The sequence below is a fragment of the Hyperolius riggenbachi genome, chromosome 4 (genome assembly GCF_040937935.1).
Source record: "Hyperolius riggenbachi isolate aHypRig1 chromosome 4, aHypRig1.pri, whole genome shotgun sequence".
NCBI classification, from domain to species: Eukaryota; Metazoa; Chordata; class Amphibia; order Anura; family Hyperoliidae; genus Hyperolius; species Hyperolius riggenbachi.
Window position 1 is genome coordinate 459,043,842 of NC_090649.1, and position 22,265 is coordinate 459,066,106.

General features: G+C 48.4%; 1 long non-coding RNA gene across 1 annotated transcript in view; it reads right to left on the reverse strand.

Annotated features, from left to right (window-relative positions):
- LOC137570972 (uncharacterized) overlaps positions 1-22,078 on the reverse strand; it is a 30,130-nt gene extending 8,052 nt beyond the window's left edge. Inside the window, exons 1-2 of the long non-coding RNA XR_011031261.1 lie at positions 21,947-22,078; positions 12,572-12,688 (exon numbers count right to left, since the gene is read on the reverse strand). This is a non-coding gene — a long non-coding RNA (uncharacterized lncRNA). The remainder of the gene's footprint in view (positions 1-12,571; positions 12,689-21,946) is intronic.
- Positions 22,079-22,265: the final 187 nt, after the last annotated feature.

Genomic DNA, 22,265 nt, shown 5'->3' on the forward strand with positions numbered 1-22,265 from the left:
AATTCTGTGGAAGCTGCTCACTTATGATCCAATGCCCTGTCTGACTTATGCCTTTACTTCGGTAAGTACCCATTTGGGGCACTTTTTTTTTCACTACAGGTGCATTTTAACAAACTGTTTCAACCTCCTGCTTTAAGGACCCATTCACACTTGCAAATGCAATACGCTAGTGATTAGCACCAGCCCTCCAGCAATTTTTTACGCGACTAAGGCGTAAATTTAATTGTACACTTTTGCAATCTTTGAGAAATCGCTATTAGCGCTTTTTTAGCATTGTGATCGCACTAAAGTCGCAAAAAACGCATGCAGCGCGTTTTGCAATAACCGCTAATTGCTGGCGATCACGGCAGTGAGCTTACTGCCATTTAGTTAACAGTGCGCCAGCGCATTAAAAAGCGCTAGCGATCCCTGGTGATTTGGCAATTAGCGGTAAATGCCTGCTAATCGCCCGAGTGAGAACGGGCCCAAAGTGAGCCTAAAGGGAAAAAAGTGCCCCGGGGGATACTTATTTCAGGAGAAGGAAGCCTCTAGATCTTAATGGAGGCATTAAGAAGGACGGCGAGGGACACATCCATGCTTATGGGGCTTGAGGAAGCCCCAGGTAAGTAAAAAATAAAAAAAACCACAACATGACTCATCTGAGTCTCTTTAAAGAGAACCTATACAGAAAACATAGATATCTAAGTAGAGGGAAGCCTCCAAACTTCCCAATTCATCCACAAAGCCACCATTCATGTACAGGGTCCATCTGAACATATTTGACAAGAGATTGTTGGACATGTTCTCCTGGCTGAGTTCCCCACTGTGTATGAGCCGTATGGCCGTACTGTGCATGCAGTACAGGCCACACCTGCACTGTAGCACGAAGGAACAGAGGAAAAAAAAGCTGCGCATAGGACTCAATTTGGTGACAGATCAGGGTCCAGGCTGTAGAGATGCATCACTAGCCTGGAGGGCTCCCGTACATGCACTAGATTCTCTCTTGATGCAGTCTTTATAAGCTGAGCCTACAGAGATTAAAAGGACACCTCAAGTGAGAGGGATATGGAGGCTGCCAGTCTTTAACCTCCTGAGTGGTATGCACGACACTGTGTTCAGCATGCCACTCTAGGGGTTTTAATAGGCTCAGGAGTCCTGCGCTATAAGAATAGGGGGCCAGCTCCCCCCCACCCCCCAATCAGTCCGCTTATACATTACCCAGCCAGAATCCAGCGATCACCGCAGCCTCGCCGAACAGCTCCACTCTTCTCTATGGGGAGGATCGGATCTGCGCATGACGTCATGTATGATCCTCCCCATAGAGAAGAGTGCAGCTGTCCGGGGGAGGCTGCGGCGATGGCTGGATCCTGGCTGGGTAATGTATAAGCGGACTGATCGGGGGGTATTCTAGGCAATCAGGGGGAGCCAGCCACCTATTCTAGCTAGCTTAGTGCTAGCTAATATGTACTCATCGTATGTAATCTAATAGTTTTTTAGCGTGGGCTACAAAACCTCCCGAGCAGCATAACACTCAGAAGGTTAACCTCCTTGGCGGTAACCCCGTGTGTGACACGGGGTAAGCCGCCGGAGGGTGCCGCTCAGGCCCTGCTGGGCCGATTTACTTAATTTTTTTTTTGCTGGACGCAGCTAGCACTTTGCTAGCTGCGCCAGCACCCCGATCGCCGCCGCCGCGCGCCCGATCGCCGCTATCCGGTGCGGCGCGCGGCCCCCCCCCCCCAGACCCCGAGCGCTGCCTGGCCAATCAGTGCCAGGCAGCGCCGAGGGGTGGATCGGGTCTCCCAATGACGTCCCGACGTCGCTGACGTCATCCCGCCCCGTCGCCATGGCGACGGGGGAAGCCCTCCAGGAAATCCCGTTCTTTGAACGGGATTTCCTGATCGCCTATCGCCGGAGGCGATCGGCGGGGCTGGGGGGATGCCGCTGAGCAGCGGCTATCATGTAGCGAGCCCTCGGCTCGCTACATGATAAAAAAAAAAAAAAAAAAAAAAATTTAAAAAAAACTGTTGCGCTTCCCCCTGGCGGTATTTTTCATACCGCCAAGGGGGTTAATGCAACAATGGTGTCTGAACTGAACTCCTGAAACAAGCATGTGGCGAATCTAGTAAAACTTCAGCCAAACATCTGATCTGCATGCTTGTCAAAGGCTTAAAGCCAATGGGTACCGCTATACAAATAAAACAAAGTCAGATACTCACCTAAGGAGAGGGAAGGTTTGGTCCTAATGAGCCTTTCCTCTCCTCTCCCGGTGCCCTCGGTGCTGCGCTGGCTCCCCCGTTCGCGTCCGCCGCCGCAGGGACTTCGGAGGTCTTCGGGAGCACTCGGGCTTCCGAAGACGGGCCGCTCCATACTAAGTACGCATGAGTGCGTCATAGAAGGTGCTCGCGCATGCGTACTATGGAGCGGCCCCGTCCTCGGGAGCCCGAGTGCTCCCGAAACATCCCTTCGGCTGCGGAAGTGGCAGTATTTGACCGAACTGGTTGAATACTGCCACGGGGGATCCTGCGCGGGACCAGGCACCGAGAGAAGAGAGGGAAGGCTCATTAGGACCGAGCCTTCCCTCTCCTTAGGTGAGTATCTGACTTTTTTTTTTTTTTTTTTTAATGGTAAACATTCACTTTAAAGCGGATCAGAGATGAAAAACTAACTATAACAAGTAACACACAAACACACACACACATCTTATCTAAAGTTTAGATACTTTACACAGCAAATATAGCTAGAAAATGATTATTTTTTCCTGTAATACTATGACAGCAGCTATGTTGTTTGTAAACATTACACAGAGGCAGGCTTATCTGTATCTTGATCACTAAGCCTGTGAAAAAAAAAAACGAATCTCCCCCTCCTCTGAAATCAATGGCTAGTAACACCTCCTCCTCCTCCTGCCCAGACTGAGCTCCCATGAGCCCTTGCTACTGCCAAGGCTCTCTGAAAACCTGTGGACATGGTTTATTTAGTTTATAGCAAATTAGAGTATTAAAACAATTTGCAGCGTATTTACACCAGAAAGGGTGTTTGCCTTAATTAACAGTCTGCACTATCATTTGTTTTGTGTTCTTTTTATTGTCTGAGGTGTATCTGTGCCCAGGAGAGAAAACTTTAGGAACAAGTTAACTCCCGGTTGTATGGAATGAGCGCAAGCTATCTTTGGAAATATATCTTACACTGGACTGGTAACTGTATATAGCGCGCCCCACCTAACACTCTAGTTTTGATCCTTAGCGCTGTACTACTGTGTGTTGGATATTGGGGGCAGCCACAGAGGGCCCAGCAGATTCCCTAAAGATTTCACGCTGAAATCAGATAGGAAGCGGCCCGCAGTATTTGGGCAGCTTCAACAAAGAGACAAATTTATCTCTAATCAGATTTGATTAGAGATAAAAAAAATATATACATCTTTGTCGAATCTGCCCATGCTCTTCAGCTGTATGGCTACCTTTAGGCTCAACAGTAAATCACAGTTCCAACTTGATCTCAAATATGCATCAGGACCGTTCCATCAAAGTCATCAATACATCTCTGTACCAGTAACAATTGAATACAAGTAGGGCATGATATTGGATCCTTACTGGGTGCAACAGAGAATAACAATTTGTAATGTAAAAACAAAAGGCAATCCATCAACCGCTTCCTAAACAACAAGATCATTCAGGACACTGGAGACAACAGATCTCTGGCAGACTCTGATCAAATCTGCAGAGAAAATTGACACATGTATGGCCATAAGATTTTTACATTTGAATTGAAAAGCTTAAAGTTAGCAAACAAACTACATCTGATCTGATAACAAAATACGTCCGATCTGATAATTGTGATCGGAAGCCAATGACCATACCCATAAATGGGATAAAAAGTCACCAATCCAATAATATCAAATGGAATCGATTGATCAGTTGTAGATTGCCATTATCAACGTTATCCAATCGGACTAATCGGAAGGTCAATAGCTTGCCAAATCTTATGCTGGGTACACGATACAATTTTCTCAGATTTACTGTCCGATTGATTATTTCACACAGGCAGGGCCGGCCCTAGACTTTTTGCCGCCTGAGGCAAATTTTTAAAACATTGCCGCCCCTCCCCCGTGGGGGCCGCCGAGCTGGAGGGGTAGCGGGCAGGACGGGGGTATTGGGCCTAGTGGTGGGGAGGGGGGGTTGGACCCCCCTCCCTCGCCTGGGTCCCCCGATCTGCGCTCCCCTCCAGCTTTAAATAGTGAGTAAGCAGCCGACAGTAAGAGGCACGTGCGGGGGATCACTCACCACTTCCTCGTTCCAACGTGCGCTCCACTGACATCACTTCCTGCAACGCCGGCCACTTACAATACAGTGGGCGGCGTTGCAGGAAGTGACCGCTAGGCCCAATACCCCGTCCTGCCCGCTACCCCTCCAGCTCGGCGCCCGCCGCCCCCCCCGCACCCACGGACGGGCGGATGCCGCCCCTAGAAGTTTGCCGCCTGAGGCAAAAGTTTCACCCCGCCTCATGAGCGGGCTGGCCCTGCACACAGGTCAGATATGATTTCCGATCGATTTTCCGTTTACTTCTATGGAAAAATCGATTGAAAATCAGAATGGACCTGTTGGAAATAATCTGACAGCAAGTCTGCCAGACAATTGTATGGTGTGTACATAGCAATATTGTTGATGGGCGCCTTCACTGACACTTTCCCGAAGGGCATTCCCTATCAGCGTTCTATGGGAAGGAGCTGGGACGCCTCATCCAGCTGTCACAACACTGATCCAGCTGTCATAACACTGAGCACGTGTGACAGCAGCAGCCTGCCTGGCGGCACCGCTCTGCAATGTCACGGGCAGCTGAGCGCGGAAATCCAGCAGCCTCGCAGACACTGACCGGGCGCTCCTCTCTGCACGGCACTGATCAGCAGCTCAGTAACAGGGAGGCCGGAGTGCGAGCCCTCCGCCACACCGCCTCTGCTGCCTCCATCCCGACCCGCATCCCGCACTGATGATATCTGTCTGATGATGATGAAGTGACACACATACTAGTAAGCGCTGCACGAAGATCTGGGGGCGGAGTCAGGGGCTGAGCAAAGCGCCACAATTTTCAGGGCTGCCGAACCAGAGGCTGAGGGCGTGGACCCCTACTTTAGGGATGGTGAGTTAGTAACGAGGGGGCGTGGCCAGCAAGTAGAACACGTGCAGCCTCATTGTGCTAAAGTAAACCGTTGAAGGAGAGGGAGTCTCTCGGACATGTCTCGTGGGCGTGACCAAGAAGCAGCGTTGTTTTGGGGCGTGGACAGAAATGAGGGCGGGGTTTGGTAATAAGGTAATGCACGTGGCCATAGCAACCGTTTAACTGATCTCCGGAAACCGGCGCCATTTTGACAGCGTCGAACTTGTAATCTGACTGCCAGATTTATGTGTGCTGTGCGCCCCCTGGCGGGCACCTGGCGGGCCTGCCCTCTGTTCGTTGTATTGCGACGGCAGTTGTGTTATATTCCTTCATTCATCCGTTCCTGGCTGGCAGCAGTGATATTGCTGACAGTGGCCGTTTGTCTTGTTCTGATGGCCAGTAATCTTCACCCCTGGCCACCGACCAGTATCTGGCAGTAATCATTCACCTCTGCTCATCTGTTTTATCCAGCTCCTGGCTGCCAGTAAAAGCCCCACCTGCCTTTTGTCAGATATGCTATCCTTGCACACTGTGTAATGGTAAAATTATACCCATACTCTAGCTAAGGCTACTTCCCACGAATCCCACCCCTTGGCTGGCAACAATATTATACCCACTTCCTGATTGTAAATATAACCTCATCTCCTGGCTGGAAGTAAAATCCCCAGAGCTGGTCTACTTTCCACCTCCCTAGTGAAATCTAAAGGTGCCCATATAATTAATATATATATATATATATATATATATATATATATAATGTGCAGATTCAACCATGAGGCAAATCTCTGATCGGTGAGAGATCGAATCCCGATTGTGTTGAGGAAGAAATCTCTCGGAACAGCTTTGTTCCTCTTCCCTAATGTATAAATGTGCATGTATGTATGCGTTTATACATTACCTTTCTTGTGTCATGGTGCCCGTCTGTCTTCTGTATCCGCCCGTTATTCATTAATCGCATACACGCTGCTGGCGTGGCACATGTGTGATGTCAAACACGGCCGAGCGAGCTATGTGCCGGTGGAGTGTATGACTGTATGGGGCTAATAGAAGAGTGGAGGATTAGGAAGATCAGGGATTTCGTCACTTGTCCCGATATCGCTTGCAGTTACAGCCTCACACCTGATAGAGGAAGTAGGCCCTACATCTTGTAGCATGTCTGACCAATTCATGCAACCAATTTTGGCCTGAAATTGGACGCATCGACAATCAGGCAAGCATTTGGCTGCACCGATTTTCATCCGTTTCAATTATAATAATGAAATCGGATGGTTGATCAGCCGCCAAGTTGCCTAATGTTTGGCAACTTTTAGGATTTATCCTTGTTCACTGGTTAGCAATAATGTTTTTCCCAGGGCTGGATTTGTGCAAAGGTGAAATTGATCATGGTCTAGGGAGGCTGCTGCCCAAATTGGCAGCTGGATATGGAAGTGTGAGTTGAAGTGCCCATACACCTGTCGATCTGCTACCAAATCAACTATCAGATCTCTCACAAATTTCGAGTAGATGCAGCAGTGTTGTGAGGAACATGAGCTCATGGCGAATCCACTAGATGAGGACAGGAATCGCGCCGGCGGAGAGGTGAGCCTTTAACACTTTGTTTCTTAAATGTATATGTGTTTTATACATGCTAATGCAAAGAAATTGTTAAAAACGAGAGAAATAGGGGTTGCTGTGCATTTAAACATAGACCTGTGGGCTGCATGTGGAATGAAATGTGAGCTCCTGCACATGTTAGGCGTGTTCTATACAGAAGTGGAGCTGAATATGGAAGGTTACCCAAAGGATAGAGGAAAAAGTATGAATTTAGCATTATTTTATTATTATTTAGTATTTATATAGCGCCAACATCTTCCGCAGCGCTGTACATCGTATATAGTCTAGTCACTAACTGTCCCTCAAATGAGCTCACAATCTAATCCCTACCAGAGTCTTATGTCTATGTATGTATCGTGTGGTGTATGTATTATAGTGTAGGGTCAATTTTTTTTAGGGAGGAGCCAATTAACTTATCTGTATGTTTTTGAGGATGTGGGAGGAAACCAGAGTGCCCGGAGGAATCCCACACAGATACGGGGAGAACATACAAACTCCTTGCAGATGTTGACCTGGCTGGGATTTGAACCGGGGACCCAGCACTACAAGGCGAGAGCGCTAACCACTATGCCGCCGTGCTCTCCCTAAGGAGGGAGATGGCTCTGGGTCCTATATAGCCTTCCCGTTCCTCCTATGGTCCCTTCGTTCTAGCGATGTGTCCCCGTTAGTCTCCAACCGATGGGTCAGAGACTTCTCCTGCCGTTGCAGAAGGCTTCGGCAATCTTCGGGAGCCCGAGTGTTCCCAGAGGCGGGCTTGCTCCGCACTGCCCATGCACACATTCCTCTCACACATGCGCAGTACAGAGCCGCTCATCTACAGGAGCACTCAGGCTCCCAAAGACCTCCAAAGCCTGGCGCAGCGGGGGATGTGAACAGGGGAGCCGCTGGAACAAGCGGACTGTTTTTGTCAGATCTGACAAGGTTAGTTGCATGCTTGTTTCTGGTGCTATTCAGGTACTTCTGAGCCTAATAGACCAGCAGGGCTGCCAGGCAACTGGTATTGATTAAAATGAAATAAGTATGGCAACCTCCATGCACCTCTTACCTCAGTTGCCCTTTAATAAAGTGCACTAGTCCTCCCAGCAAATGTGTTAGTGTGACAGTTTGTACTTGACTCCAGCCTTCAAACAATCTACACCTGGATTTCCAAAGATAAGGTATTCACTACATTAACCCCAGCCTGAACCATGGCAGTAAATGATGGGAGGAGAAACAGGCCAGGACACCTTTTCAATAAAATCTCATCAATGTAATGCAACCATGGATTTTTAAAAGGACTGGGGGGTGTCAGTACGTATAAACACAACATTACAAGAGCAACCTGTCACTAACACACTTCATCAGGTGGACTTGTCTCTACAATCATTGTGTGTTAAGTATAGTTATTAATAATGTGCCTAGTTGGCATCTCCTCACCCTGGCAACCACTAAGAGCCGGTTTACACTGCACGGATGAAAAACTGATCCATATAACGGATCGTTTTTTATTGGGCATCAGTTTTTCATCTGTGACTTCTATTCTGTTAGCAATCTGTTAATGCAATGCATTAGTCAATCCGGAATTACCATAGGTGTAAGAATCTATATGTTGGCTGCTATGGGCAACAACACTACACCTTCATTCGGCACCATATCACAGGAAGTGTGATAACTCGACTCTCATCACAGCAACAGCATAGGAGATAGAACTTCTTACACGTCGACAACGTTTCAGGAGTTTATTCAGTAAACAGATATACAGATGGTTATCTCTACATGTTTGTTACACCTCAGCGAAGCAATTGGTCTGTAGTAAGTCCTCTTTGCGTTATAGGCTCTTGATCCATTCTGTTTGAATGGCAACCAGGCTTTCTCTTATGTTACATCTATACTATGTTGTACTTAGGCCTATATACAGCATACAGTTAGATAAGATGACAAGACATTACAAAGAGTAGAAAGTGGAAGTCATCAGCCAGAAGTATAGCAACGCAGGGATTTTAAAAATGTTGGCGGCGTTGCAACGACGATACGATGCACAGAAGTGTATTTTTACAATACGCTTCCGTGCTCTTCCGGAGACCCGAAACAGGAAGTGACTGTGCGCTAGCAGTCACTTCCTGCTTGGCCATATGCCAGAAAGGGAATACCGTGCACTAACGCGAATTCCCTGAAGGCCTGTTTTTGGTGGTGCAGATTTAGTCCATGCCTTTTGGCATTTAGGATTATCCAGCTCCTTCCTGATCCTAAAGTGGACCTGAGCCAGTGGCATGACTTAAAAAAAAAAAGCATACTGCCTGATCCGGGGAGCAAGCCGCATCAAGTAGTGCTGCTTACAGCGGCTTCTGGATTGTTAAATCAATTAGTTTTGCTTTAAAAAAAAAAACGGGCTATCCCATTATGACCCCCCCCCAGTGTCCCGGGCGGCTGGGGGGTCAGATGTGCAAAGGAAATGATCGAGGCCCCAGCCAGCGGATGCGGTGTGTGGGATGTGGGTCTGGGATAGTATTGTCCCCCCCCCTCCGTCCCGAATGTGCCCTGTATGCAGAGATAAGAGCGCAGCGGAGGGGGCAGTCTTACCATTCCTTCTCGCGTACGGGCATCTCTTGCTTCAATCTACTTCCTGTGACGTCACAGGAAGCGGAGAAACCAGATGCCCGTACGCGAGAAGGAATGGTAAGACTGCCCGCTCCGTTGCACTCTTATCTCTGCATAGAGGGGGGCACATTCGGAGGGAGGGAGTGACAATACTATCCCAGACCCGCACACCGCATCCGCCGGCTGGGGCCTCGATCATTTCTTTTACAATATATATATATATATATATATATATATATATATATATATATATATATATATATATATATATATATATATATATATATATATATATATATATATATATATATATAATGATTGACTAGGGGTGTGTCGGGGGCATGGCTTAAGTGTCCCGCTGTCTCATCTCAAAAAGTTGGGAGGTATGTGAACACCTGAGGATTCATGTTCTGAATACTGAGTGAGCTTCTCTCCTAAAAAATGCCCCTTCGATTCTCAAGCTGCCGACAAGCTCTTATGTATGCCTCCCTGGCTGTTACTAAGGTTTTGCATTGTTGGCACCTTACTTCCCTTGTCAGCAGCCTCTGATTGGCAGTAATGATCTACATAAAGTAACCCTACCCTCTGGTTGGCAGTCATTTTTTCTTCTTAGCAGACACTAAGGCCTCATTTCCACAGGCAGCTGAAGGCACTAAATTCACAGCTGCTCCAATCCACCGGCAGGGTGCATGCTAGTGCTCGGAACAGGTGGTGTATAGGCACCCCCCGTGTGGTTGCATCTGAGCACGACCCTTGCCGTGCTCAGACGCACCACGAGATGGTTTAATGCCACCATGTGTCATACATGACACCTAGTGTTACTGATCACTTCCACTCAGTTGCATGTAATTACAGCCGAATGGCGCTTGTGACCGGCAATATGTAAGATAAATGCCACAGCGCTAGGTGATCCAATGTAGGCAATGGAAGCAAACAGATGTATTCCACCTCCAGAGATCCCTTCTCCTCCAATAAATGGACCTGTTAGTGCAAGCTCAGTGCACAAGAAGATAAAGGGATGCTTTCAGTGGATTTATCCAAAGATTTCTCTTTTATTTAGCATAAATAAAGACCTGCATAGGACCCTAGGGACGAGAGCGGGCAAAGCTGTCCTATGCAAGTATTCATTGGAGTACCACTATAGTGGAAAGTGCTGTTACCCGGAAGGGGTCCTAATTGGAATAGGACCATCCAGATGTGAGTTGAGATGCTATGTTTTATTATTGACTTTTATGCTAAATCAAGAAATCTTTGGACAAATCCACTAAGAGCATCCCTTTATCTTCTTGTGCACTGAGCTTGCACTAACAGGTCCATTTATTGGAGGAGAAGGGGTCTCTGGAGGTGGAATACATCCGTTTGCTTCCATTGCCTACATTGGATCACCTAGCACTGTGGCATTCTTGGCACGGCAGCGGTGACATACAGTACAGTGAATGTGCACATTGGGCATACTGGGGTGCTTCTACATCTGATGCATGCTTGTGACCGGCATCTGGGAAAAAGAAGTCATTAGGCTGGAAGCACACTTGTCATTTTTCTACGCATGTTTATTAAGATGCATTTTCTGCACACTGTGGGCTTGCTTCACTAAGACAAATAGCATGCCTTATCAGAGTTAACGCGCGGTATCAAAGTTAACATGCCTTATCAGGGTAGCCTAGTGAGCGCTACGAATCCGCAGGGGCTCAGGGCAGGATGAGTGGAGCTCTCGTCATTGCCGATTAGCAGGCATAAGTTCTTAGCGCTCGTTATGCTACTTTGATAAGGCGTGTTATCTCTGATAAGGCATGCTATTTGTCTTAGTGAATCAAGCCCCGTGGGTCTGTTTGTGAGTAAATACCTGCTCTTTTTTACATGGGTCCCCCTCTAGCCTTTCTGTCACTCCAGGTGGGAAAATCTGTGGCACCCCCCTCCCCCCAACATAAAAACTGCTAGGATAGCTGTGGGGTGAAGAGCACCATTGAACTTTGCCAAAATGCCCAATAGCCTCTTTTTTGCCAATGTGTGTCCTAGAGAGCAAATACTGAAAGATCCACGTTTGGATGGGCTCTCCACCCTGGCACTGCTCTGCCCCCTGTTCTGGGCTGTGACTAAAGGCTGCTGGACTGAATCTGAGAGAGAGTGTAGCATGCTCTGTATACTCCGCTCTACCTAAATGTCAGTGTTTCCGCCCGGCTATGCACAGAAGCTGACATAACAGGGACCATGGAATGGAAGGGATAGCAGCCTCCAGTCAGAGCTACATGGGAATAAAGTAGCACCAGGGAGGGGAGTCTATCCAACAGGACCCCAGAGAACATACCTTAGATAATAAAGGGTTATTGGGTATAAGGTCCAAATACTGTAAGGTCTCCATTTAAATGGCCTCCCCAACTCAGACTGGAGGCAGTTGAACGGAGGCCGAGATAGCATGGCATGTCCCCTACTCTCTCCCTGTATGTGAGCCCTCCCACCTGCTTGTGCACAAGTTGCTGTTGGGAGCATTTAGTGCTGATTCTGAAGTATGCACGGCCCGGTTGCAGCTGCTGTACACAGCCGGGTGGGAGTGCTGAAATACAAGGAAATGCAAGGAGCGTGGAGTGGATGGAGTGGACATAACATGCCACGCTCTCTAGGCTTCTATATAACTGTCTCTAGTCACAGCTGTTGAGGGGGTGGGTGGGGGGCTGAATGATGCTAGGAAGGGAAGCCCAACCAAATGGGGACCTTTAAAGTGTGCCTGAGACAGCGAGGGAAAGAAAAATGATACATACTGAGGCTTCCTCCATGCTAATCGCTCCCTCACCGTCCTTCTCCGCCTGGAATGCCCGAAAGTCCTAGTCAGAGCAGATGCAGTCCGGCCACATGTCACCTTCCTGTCGTTGGAAGTGTTCTGCACCTCCGCAGTAGTACTGCCCAGACGCAGAATGGCGACAGGAACGTGACAGGGTCACACATACGTAGAACACATCAGACCGGAGGACTTTTGGAGCCAGATTCCAGGCAGCAGAGGAGGGTCAGCGAGGGACCACTCAGCCTGTGAGGGGCTGGAGGAAGCCCCAGGTATGTATAATTTTCCTCTCCCTTGCTATCTCATGTTCACTTCAAGTATTTGGACCCCACAAGGACAGAGATAGAGGTGAGAGAACACAGACCTTTGGCACTGAAGAGGTTAACACATTCCACTAGGAAAGCCGGAGGGAGGAAGCTTACAATACATTTTGCATTAAATATATTTGCAAGCAGAAGTGCTTCCCTATTTTTATCACTGTTGTTCTGGGGTCATTACCTGTATGATGAAATGTTTTTTGTTCTTGTTAGACAAACAGCGGCGCTGTATGGCGTGTCACTTGGGCTCATCCAGACTTCAGCCAGGATTTGGCTTCCTGCTCTTTTGACAGAACAGCTGCAGTATGGGAGGAAATAGAAGGCGAATCAAATGACAAACCTCGTGGGCAGACTCATTGAGTTATACCTACTGTATGTTGGCTTGCTGATATGAATTTATGATCTAAATCTGTGTTTCTCAACATTAACAAATCACTGATAAGGTTCCCAGCTCTGTTAGCAATATGATTTTAAGTACCAATTGATGCACATATATGGTATTTGTTAGTACTCCAGCTGTGCATAAATGCTTTAAAAACATTATTGGATGTTTTTTTTTTTTAATCTAAATACTGATTGATGATTGTTCATATAGGATTTGAACTCCCCTCTTCAACCTCCAAATAGTGTTGGGCGAACAGTGTTCGCCACTGTTCGGGTTCTGCAGAACATCACCCTGTTCGGGTGATGTTCGAGTTCGGCCGAACACCTGACGGTGCTCGGCCAAACCGTTCGGCCATATGGCCGAACTAAGAGCGCATGGCCGAACGTTCCCCGAACGTTCGGCTAGCGCTGTGATTGGCCGAACGGGTCACGTGGTTCGGACCCGAACGCGCTCTGATTGGCCGAACGGTCACGTGGTTCGGGTAAATAAATACCCGAACCACGTCATATCTCCGCCATTTGTCTGTGGGTTTAGCTTTGGGTAGGCAGGCAGGGTAGTTCGCGCTCCAGCCACGCTAGCCAGGGTCCCCCCTGTCATTGTGTCACTGCTGGGAACAGTAGTACACCGCTTGCTCAGCCACACTATATAGCATTCTGTTTACTGCCACTCTGTGTACCTCGCTCAGCCACACTATATAGCATTCTGTTTACTGCCACTCTGTGTCTGCTGGGAATAGTAGTACACCGCTTGCTCAGCCACACTATATAGCATTCTGTTTACTGCCACTCTGTGTACCTCGCTCAGCCACACTATATAGCATTCTGTTTACTGCCACTCTGTGTCTGCTGGGAATAGTGGTACACCGCTCGCTCAGCCACACTATATAGCATTCTGTTCACTGTTCTGTGTCTGCTTGGAATAGTGGTACACCGCTCGCTCAGCCACACTATATAGCATTCTGTTTACTGTTCTGTGTCTGCTGGGAATAGTGGTACACCGCTCGCTCAGCCACACTATATAGCATTCTGTTTACTGTTCTGTGTCTGCTGGGAATAGTGGTACACCGCTCGCTCAGCCACACTATATAGCATTCTGTTCACTGTTCTGTGTCTGCTGGGAATAGTGGTACACCGCTCGCTCAGCCACACTATATAGCATTCTGTTCACTGTTCTGTGTCTGCTGGGAATAGTGGTACACCGCTCGCTCAGCCACACTATATAGCATTCTGTTTACTGTTCTGTGTCTGCTGGGAATAGTGGTACACCGCTCGCTCATCCACACTATATAGCATTCTGTTCACTGTTCTGTGTCTGCTGGGAATAGTGGTACACCGCTCGCTCAGCCACACTATATAGCATTCTGTTCACTGTTCTGTGTCTGCTGGGAATAGTGGTACACCGCTCGCTCAGCCACACTATATAGCATTCTGTTCACTGTTCTGTGTCTGCTGGGAATAGTGGTACACCGCTCGCTCAGCCACACTATATAGCATTCTGTTCACTGTTCTGTGTCTGCTGGGAATAGTGGTACACCGCTCGCTCAGCCACACTATATAGCATTCTGTTTACTGTTCTGTGTCTGCTGGGAATAGTGGTACACCGCTCGCTCAGCCACACTATATAGCATTCTGTTTACTGTTCTGTGTCTGCTGGGAACAGTAGTACACCGCTCGCTCAGCCAGAGTATTTAGCATTGTGTTTACTGCCACTCTGTGTACACCGCTCAGCCAGACTATATACCATTGTTTACTGACACTCTGTGTACACCGCTCAGCCAGACTATATACCATTGTTTACTGACACTCTGTGTACACCGCTCAGCCAGACTATATACCATTGTTTACTGCCACTCTGATTCTGCTGGGAACAGTAGTACACCGCTCGCTCAGCCAGACTATATAGCATTGTGTTTACTGCCACTCTGTGTACACCGCTCAGCCAGACTATATACCATTGTTTACTGACACTCTGTGTACACCGCTCAGCCAGACTATATACCATTGTTTACTGAAACTCTGTGTACACCGCTCAGCCAGACTATATACCATTGTTTACTGCCACTCTGATTCTGCTGGGAACAGTAGTACACCGCTCGCTCAGCCAGACTATATACCATTGTTTACTGACACTATATAGCAGACTATATAGCATTGTGTGTACACCGCTCAGCCAGACTATATACCATTGTTTACTGCCACTCTGATTCTGCTGGGAACAGTAGTACACCGCTCGCTCAGCCAGACTATATACCATTGTTTACTGACACTCTGTGTACACCGCTCAGCCAGACTATATACCATTGTTTACTGCCACTCTGATTCTGCTGGGAACAGTAGTACACCGCTCGCTCAGCCAGACTATATACCATTGTTTACTGACACTATATAGCAGACTATATAGCATTGTGTGTACACCGCTCAGCCAGACTATATACCATTGTTTACTGACACTCTGTGTACACCGCTCAGCCAGACTATATACCATTGTTTACTGCCACTCTGATTCTGCTGGGAACAGTAGTACACCGCTCGCTCAGCCAGACTATATACCATTGTTTACTGACACTCTGTGTACACCGCTCAGCCAGACTATATACCATGGTTTACTGCCACTCTGATTCTGCTGGGAACAGTAGTACACCGCTCGCTCAGCCAGACTATATACCATTGTTTACTGACACTCTGTGTACACCGCTCAGCCAGACTATATACCATTGTTTACTGCCACTCTGATTCTGCTGGGAACAGTAGTACACCGCTCGCTCAGCCAGACTATATACCATTGTTTACTGACACTATATAGCAGACTATATAGCATTGTGTGTACACCGCTCAGCCAGACTATATACCATTGTTTACTGACACTCTGTGTACACCGCTCAGCCAGACTATATACCATTGTTTACTGCCACTCTGATTCTGCTGGGAACAGTAGTACACCGCTCGCTCAGCCAGACTATATACCATTGTTTACTGACACTCTGTGTACACCGCTCAGCCAGACTATATACCATGGTTTACTGCCACTCTGATTCTGCTGGGAACAGTAGTACACCGCTCGCTCAGCCAGACTATATAGCATTGTGTTTACTGCCACTCTGTGTACACCGCTCAGCCACACTATATAGCATTGCGTACTCTGCCAGTCAGTGTGTATATTGCTGGGATCAGTAATACTCCACTCACCGTCAACCACTATATGAGCTCAACATGAGTTCCCCAGAGACCTCCGCTGTGAGCAGCACTCCCAACAACAGCAACAGCCAACGCCCCACGCAAGCTATAACATCCACCCCAGCAGCCAGTGGTCAGCAGCAGCCCTCCCCGGAGGAGAACGTTGTGTCCATCAGTCCGTCGCCAGAGCGATTAATGAGGGCTGCCATTGAGGAGATGGTGGGGCCTGATGTGGAGGAGGAGGTCTGGCTCAGGCCAGCATCCCAAGTTAATGTTGAGGACGATGAGGGGTCTGTGTCTGGGGATGTTGGGGTGGCAGAGGTGGTGGGTGGGTCAGACTCAGGAGAAGGAGTTGTATGATGAGGATGATGATCGGGACCATCTGTATGTGCCTCAGAGTCCGACCCCGGAAAACATGTTGTATCGTGTGTTTAGGTACTAAAATCTGCGTTCCCTCCCAGTAGTGTTGGGCGAACAGTGTTTGCCACTGTTCGGGTTCTGCAGAACATCACCCTGTTCGGGGTGACTATATAGCAGACTATATAGCATTGTGTTTAATGCCACTCTGTGTACACGGCTCAGCCACACTATATAGCATTGTGTTTACTTCCACTCTGTGTTTGCTGGGAACAGTAGTACACCGCTCACCCGCCACTGTATAGCATTGTGCTCTGTGTCACTGCTGACAATAGTGGTACACCGCTCACCCACCACTGTATAGCATTTCTGTACTGCCACTGTACTGCTGCCAGTCAGCGTGTACTTTAAGGATAAGTGAAATGAGGAAGAAATCCGGTGAAAGAGGGAGGGGCAAGGGAAGAGGTGTTTCCCCTGACGGTTCACGTACAGGCCACAGGGGAGCACCCAAGAAAACCCACTCAATACTGCCCATGTTGTCCAGGACAACAACCCTCACAGATCCAAAAGAACAGGACCAGATAATTACTTGGATGACCTCTCAAGCGTCCAGCAGTGGGTTAAGCAGCACCAGCACATCGCGCACGAGGTCCGAGTCCTCAGCCAGTTAAAGTCTGGGCTTTCTTTGAAGACTGCACTGAGGATGTTACCATGGCGATTTGCAAGGTGTGCAAGACCCGCCTGAGCAGGGGGAAAAGTATTAACAACCTCTCCACCACCAGCATGAGCCGCCACATTCTATCCAAACATCCCACTCTGTGGGCAAACGCGGCAGGACAGGGTACCACCAGCAACACTGCCTCCCTTGGGTTCACCAGACTCACCACCAGACCCGCCTCAGCAGCAGCAGTAGCCCAGCCATTGCGTGGTTCACAACATTCACAAACATCAGACGATGCTGACACTGTCACTTTCCGGACTAGTGCTCTTGAGGTCTCCCAGTGTTCATCAAACACAACAACCAACAGCCCTTCGGTGTGCAGCGCTACGGTTGAGTTGTCTGTCTCTGAGATGTTTGAGCACAAGAGGAAATTGCCAGCAAATGACCCCCGGGCCGTGGCAGTAACAGCCAGCCAGCATAGCCAAGCTTCTGGCCTGCGAAATGCTGCCATATCGAGTGGTGGAGACAAACAGCTTCAAGGGCATGATGTCAGTGGCCATCCCACGTTACGTGGTTCCCAGCCGCTACCACTTTGCGCGCTCTGCAGTGCCTGAGTTGCATGAGCACGTGGTCAGCTAAATAACCCGAAGCTTGAAGAATGCCGTTGCCTGCAAGGTTCACCTCACCACTGACACCTGGACGAGTGCGTTCGGCCAGGGTCGATACATCTCCCTTACCGCGCACTGGGTGAACCTTGTGGAGCCTGGCAGCGATTCCTCACCTGCTACGGCGCGGGTGTTGCCCACGCCGCAAACAGCTGGATAACAACAGCAGCACCTACCTCTCTGACTCCTTCTCCTCCAACGCATCTCAAAGCTGTACCTCATCCGGAAATGCTAACCCAGCACCAGCAGCAGTAGGATCGTGGAAGCAGTGCAGCACAGCTGTTGGCATGCGTCAGCAAGCGTTGCTGAAGCTGATCTGCCTTGGGGATAAGCAGCACACAGGGGAGGAAATTTGGAGGGGAATAAAGGAACAGACGGATTTGTGGCTGGCACCGCTGGACCTGAAACCGGGCATGAAGCTAGACACCTGGCACGAACTGGCAATGTACGCAATAGAGGTGCTGGCTTGCCCGGCAGCCAGCGTTATGTCGGAACGCTGTTTCAGTGCTGCCGGAGGCATCATCACAGATCGGCGTATCCGCCTCTCCACAGAAAATGCAGACCGTCTGACTCAAATTAAAATGAATCAATCCTGGATTGGAAACGACTACGCAACACTCCTGGACCCCAACCAAGTAACATGACCGATGAACATCTGGGATGGTTTAGCGTTTCCGGTCCCTGTTTATTGAACCTCTCATCTGTATTACATTTATGACTGCATGGCGGCAAAAAGCATTGCTGCTATATCCGCACGCTTTTTGTCCTCATGCAAGGCCTGGGTTGTTGTGTCTCACAAAGCGTGGCCTTCTCCTCCTGCGCCTCCTCCTGTTCCATCACGTGTGCTGCTGCTGCTGCTGCTGCTGCTGGGTTACCGTTGCCGGTCCCTGTTTATGGAACCTCTTATCTTTATTACATTTATGACTACATGGCGGTACAAAGCATGCTATCCGCACGCTTTTTGTCCTCATGCAAGGCCTGGGTTGTTGTGTCTCACAAAGCGTGGCCTTCTCCTCCTGCGCCTCCTCCTGTTCCATCACGTGTGCTGCTGCTGCTGCTGGGTTACCGTTGCCGGTCCCTGTTTATGGAACCTCTTATCTTTATTACATTTATGACTACATGGCGGTACAAAGCATGCTATCCGCACGCTTTTTGTCCTCATGCAAGGCCTGGGTTGTTGTGTCTCACAAAGCGTGGCCTTCTCCTCCTGCGCCTCCTCCTGTTCCATCACGTGTGCTGCTGCTGCTGCTGCTGCTGCTGGGTTACCGTTGCCGGTCCCTGTTTATGGAACCTCTTATCTTTATTACATTTATGACTACATGGCGGTACAAAGCATGCTATCCGCACGCTTTTTGTCCTCATGCAAGGCCTGGGTTGTTGTGTCTCACAAAGCGTGGCCTTCTCCTCCTGCGCCTCCTCCTGTTCCATCACGTGTGCTGCTGCTGCTGCTGCTGCTGGGTTAGCGTTGCCGCGTGGTCCCTGTTTATTGAACCTCTTATCTTTATTACATTTATGACTACATGGCGGTACAAAGCATGCTATCCGCACGCTTTTTGTCCTCATGCAAGGCCTGGGTTGTTGTGTCTCACAAAGCGTGGCCTTCTCCTCCTGCGCCTCCTCCTGTTCCATCACGTGTGCTGCTGCTGGGTTAGCGTTGCCGCGTGGTCCCTGTTTATTGAACCACTTATCTTTATTACATTTATGACTGCATGGTGGTACAAAGCATGCTATCCGCACGCTTCTTGTCCTCATGCAAGGCCTGGGTTGTTGTGTCTCAAAGCGTGGCCTTCTCCTCCTGCGCCACCCTCCTCCTGTTCCATCACGTGTGCTGCTGCTGGGTTAGCATTACCGGTCCCTTTTCCTGGAACCTCTTATATGTATTACATTTATGACTGCATGCCGACAAAAAGCATGTTACCTGTGCAAAGAAAACAGACATTTCCCGCATTTAAAAGACAGTTTTCCCTTTGAAACTTTAAAATCGATTTTCTCAAAAACTATAAGCTCTTTTTGCTAAATTTTTTTTCCTCTTGTACCCACTCCCAAGGTGCACATACCCTGTAAATTTGGGGTATGTAGCATGTAAGGAGGCTTTACAAACCACAAAAGTTCGGGTCCCCATTGACTTCCATTATGTTCGGAGTTCGGGTCGAACACCCGAACATCGCGGCCATGTTCGGCCTGTTCGGCCCGAACCCGAACAGCTAGATGTTCGCCCAACACTACCTCCAAACTTACCATAATGGGTTGACTATGACAAGTGCAAGTGACCCCCTGAGCCCAACTAAAGTGCCCCCTGGGATATGGGTACCATGTGTTCAGAACCCAGGATCTAAAATATTCACAGTTTTTTGATTCTAAAGAAAGGAGTCGTGTTTTAAGGCCTCACCCCTGTCAGTGTTGTTATGTATGTTGTGACACCTAAGAATCTCCCCATTAACCTCCTTAGTGGTAATCCCACATCAGGCTCAGGATGGAAATCCGCAGCTCAGGGCGGTAATCCTGTGCCTAAGTAAGATATATGCTGCTGCCGATCACTTTGTAGGATGTCTTTTTTTGTTGTTTTTAGGGTCTAAAAGCTTGTAAAAAAAAATTGCACGGCTTTTAGACCCTAAATCTGGAAATAATCTTAACACCAGGGAGGTTCAGTGCTGGTAAACATTTTTTTCAATTTATTGGCAGGTATATAAGGACCGAAAACAGTGAATCCAGCGCAGGAGACTTGGGCGCAGCCATAGACCGCAATAGGAATTACGGCTATAGCACAGGGAGTAATTTTGGCGCCGTCAGAAGACGGAGCTGAAGTTACTTTTAAAACACAAAAATTCGGCTTCCAGCAATTGCTGAAAGCAGAATTATTTCATTCCCCACTATCCATGGCGGCCTGGAGGGGGAATAGTATTTAACACGGCCGGCAACTTGTGCAACAGCAGGATCAGCCATATACCGGCTGTATCCTGCGCCCAAGTCTCCTGCGCTCCCCAGACAGCAAAATCCACGACTAAGAAAGTTGTGGATTTTTTGCCCCAGTGTTGGAGGGGGGGGGGGGGGGAGGGTTAAACAGCGTTTTGCCACAGGATAGTGGCGTTTTAGATGAGGTGATAGTGTAGAAAGAAAGAGATTGTTAAATAAAAAGATGAATTTTAGGAGGCTTCAGAGGCTGGTGCACCCCTAAAAGCACTAGTATAACCGCAAATGCTCAGAGCGATACATTAGGGGGGCAGCCGCGGCAGGCCCAGCAGATTCCCTGAAGATTTCATGCTGAAATCAGATAGGAATCGGCCTGCAGTATTTGGGCAGCTTCGACAAAGAGACAAATTTATCTCTAATCAGATTCGATTAGAGATAATGTCAAATCTGCCCATACTCTTCACATGTATGGGTACCTTTAGGCTCAACAGTAAATCACAGTTCCAACTTGATCTCAAATATGCGTCAGGACCGCTCCATCAAAGTCATCAATACATCTCTGTACCAGTAACAATTGAATAAGTATGGCGTGATATTGGATCCTTACTGGGTGCAATAGAGAATAACAATTTGCAATGTAAAAAAAGGCAATCCATCAACAGCTTACTAAACAAGATCATTCAGGACACTGGAGACAACAGATCTCTGGCAGACTCTGATCAAATCTGCAGAGAAAAGTGACACATGTATGGCCATAAGTTTTTTACATTTGTATAGAAAAGCTTAAAGTTAGCAAACAAACTACACCTGATCTGATAACAAAATACATCCGATCTGATAATTGTGATCGGAAGGCAATGATCATACCCATGAATGGGATAAAAGTCACCAATCCAATAATATCAAATGGAATCACTAAATTGATCGGTTGTCGTCAATTGCCATTATCAACTCTATCCAATCTGACTGATCGGAAGGTCAATAGCTTGCCAAATCTTATGCTGGGTACACAATACAATTTTCTCACAGATTTACTGTCAGATCGGTTATTTGCAACAGGTCAGATCTGATTTCCAATCGATTTTCCATTTACTTCTATGGAAAAAAATCGATCAAAAATCAGATTAGACCTGTTGGAAATAATCTGACAGCAAATCTGCCAGACAATTGTATGGTGTGTACATAGCATTATTGTTGATGGGCGCCTTCACTGACACTTTCCCGAAGGGCATTCCCCATCAGCATGCTATGGGAAGGAGCTGGGACGCCTCATCCAGCTGTCACAACACTGATCCAGCTGTCATAACACTGGGCACGTGTGACAGCAGCAGCCTGCCTGGCGGCACCGCTCTGCAATGTCACGGGCAGCTGAGCGCGAAAATCCAGCAGCCTCGCAGACACTGACCGGGCGCTCCTCTCTGCACGGCTCTAATCAGCAGCTCCAGGAACAGAGGGGCCGGAGCCCTCCGCCATAGCGTCTCTGATGCCTCCTCCATCCCGCACTCACTGACGTCTGATGACACATACATACTAGTAAGCGCTGCACGAAGATCTGGGGGCGGAGTCAGGGGCTGAGCAAGCGCCACAGTTTTCAGGGCTGCCTAACCAGATGCTGAGCGCGTGGACCCCTACTTTAGGGGAGGCAATTGAGGTAGTAAAGAGGGGGCGTGGCCAGCAAGTAGACACGTGCAGCCTCATTGTGCTAAACCGTCGAAGGAGAGGGA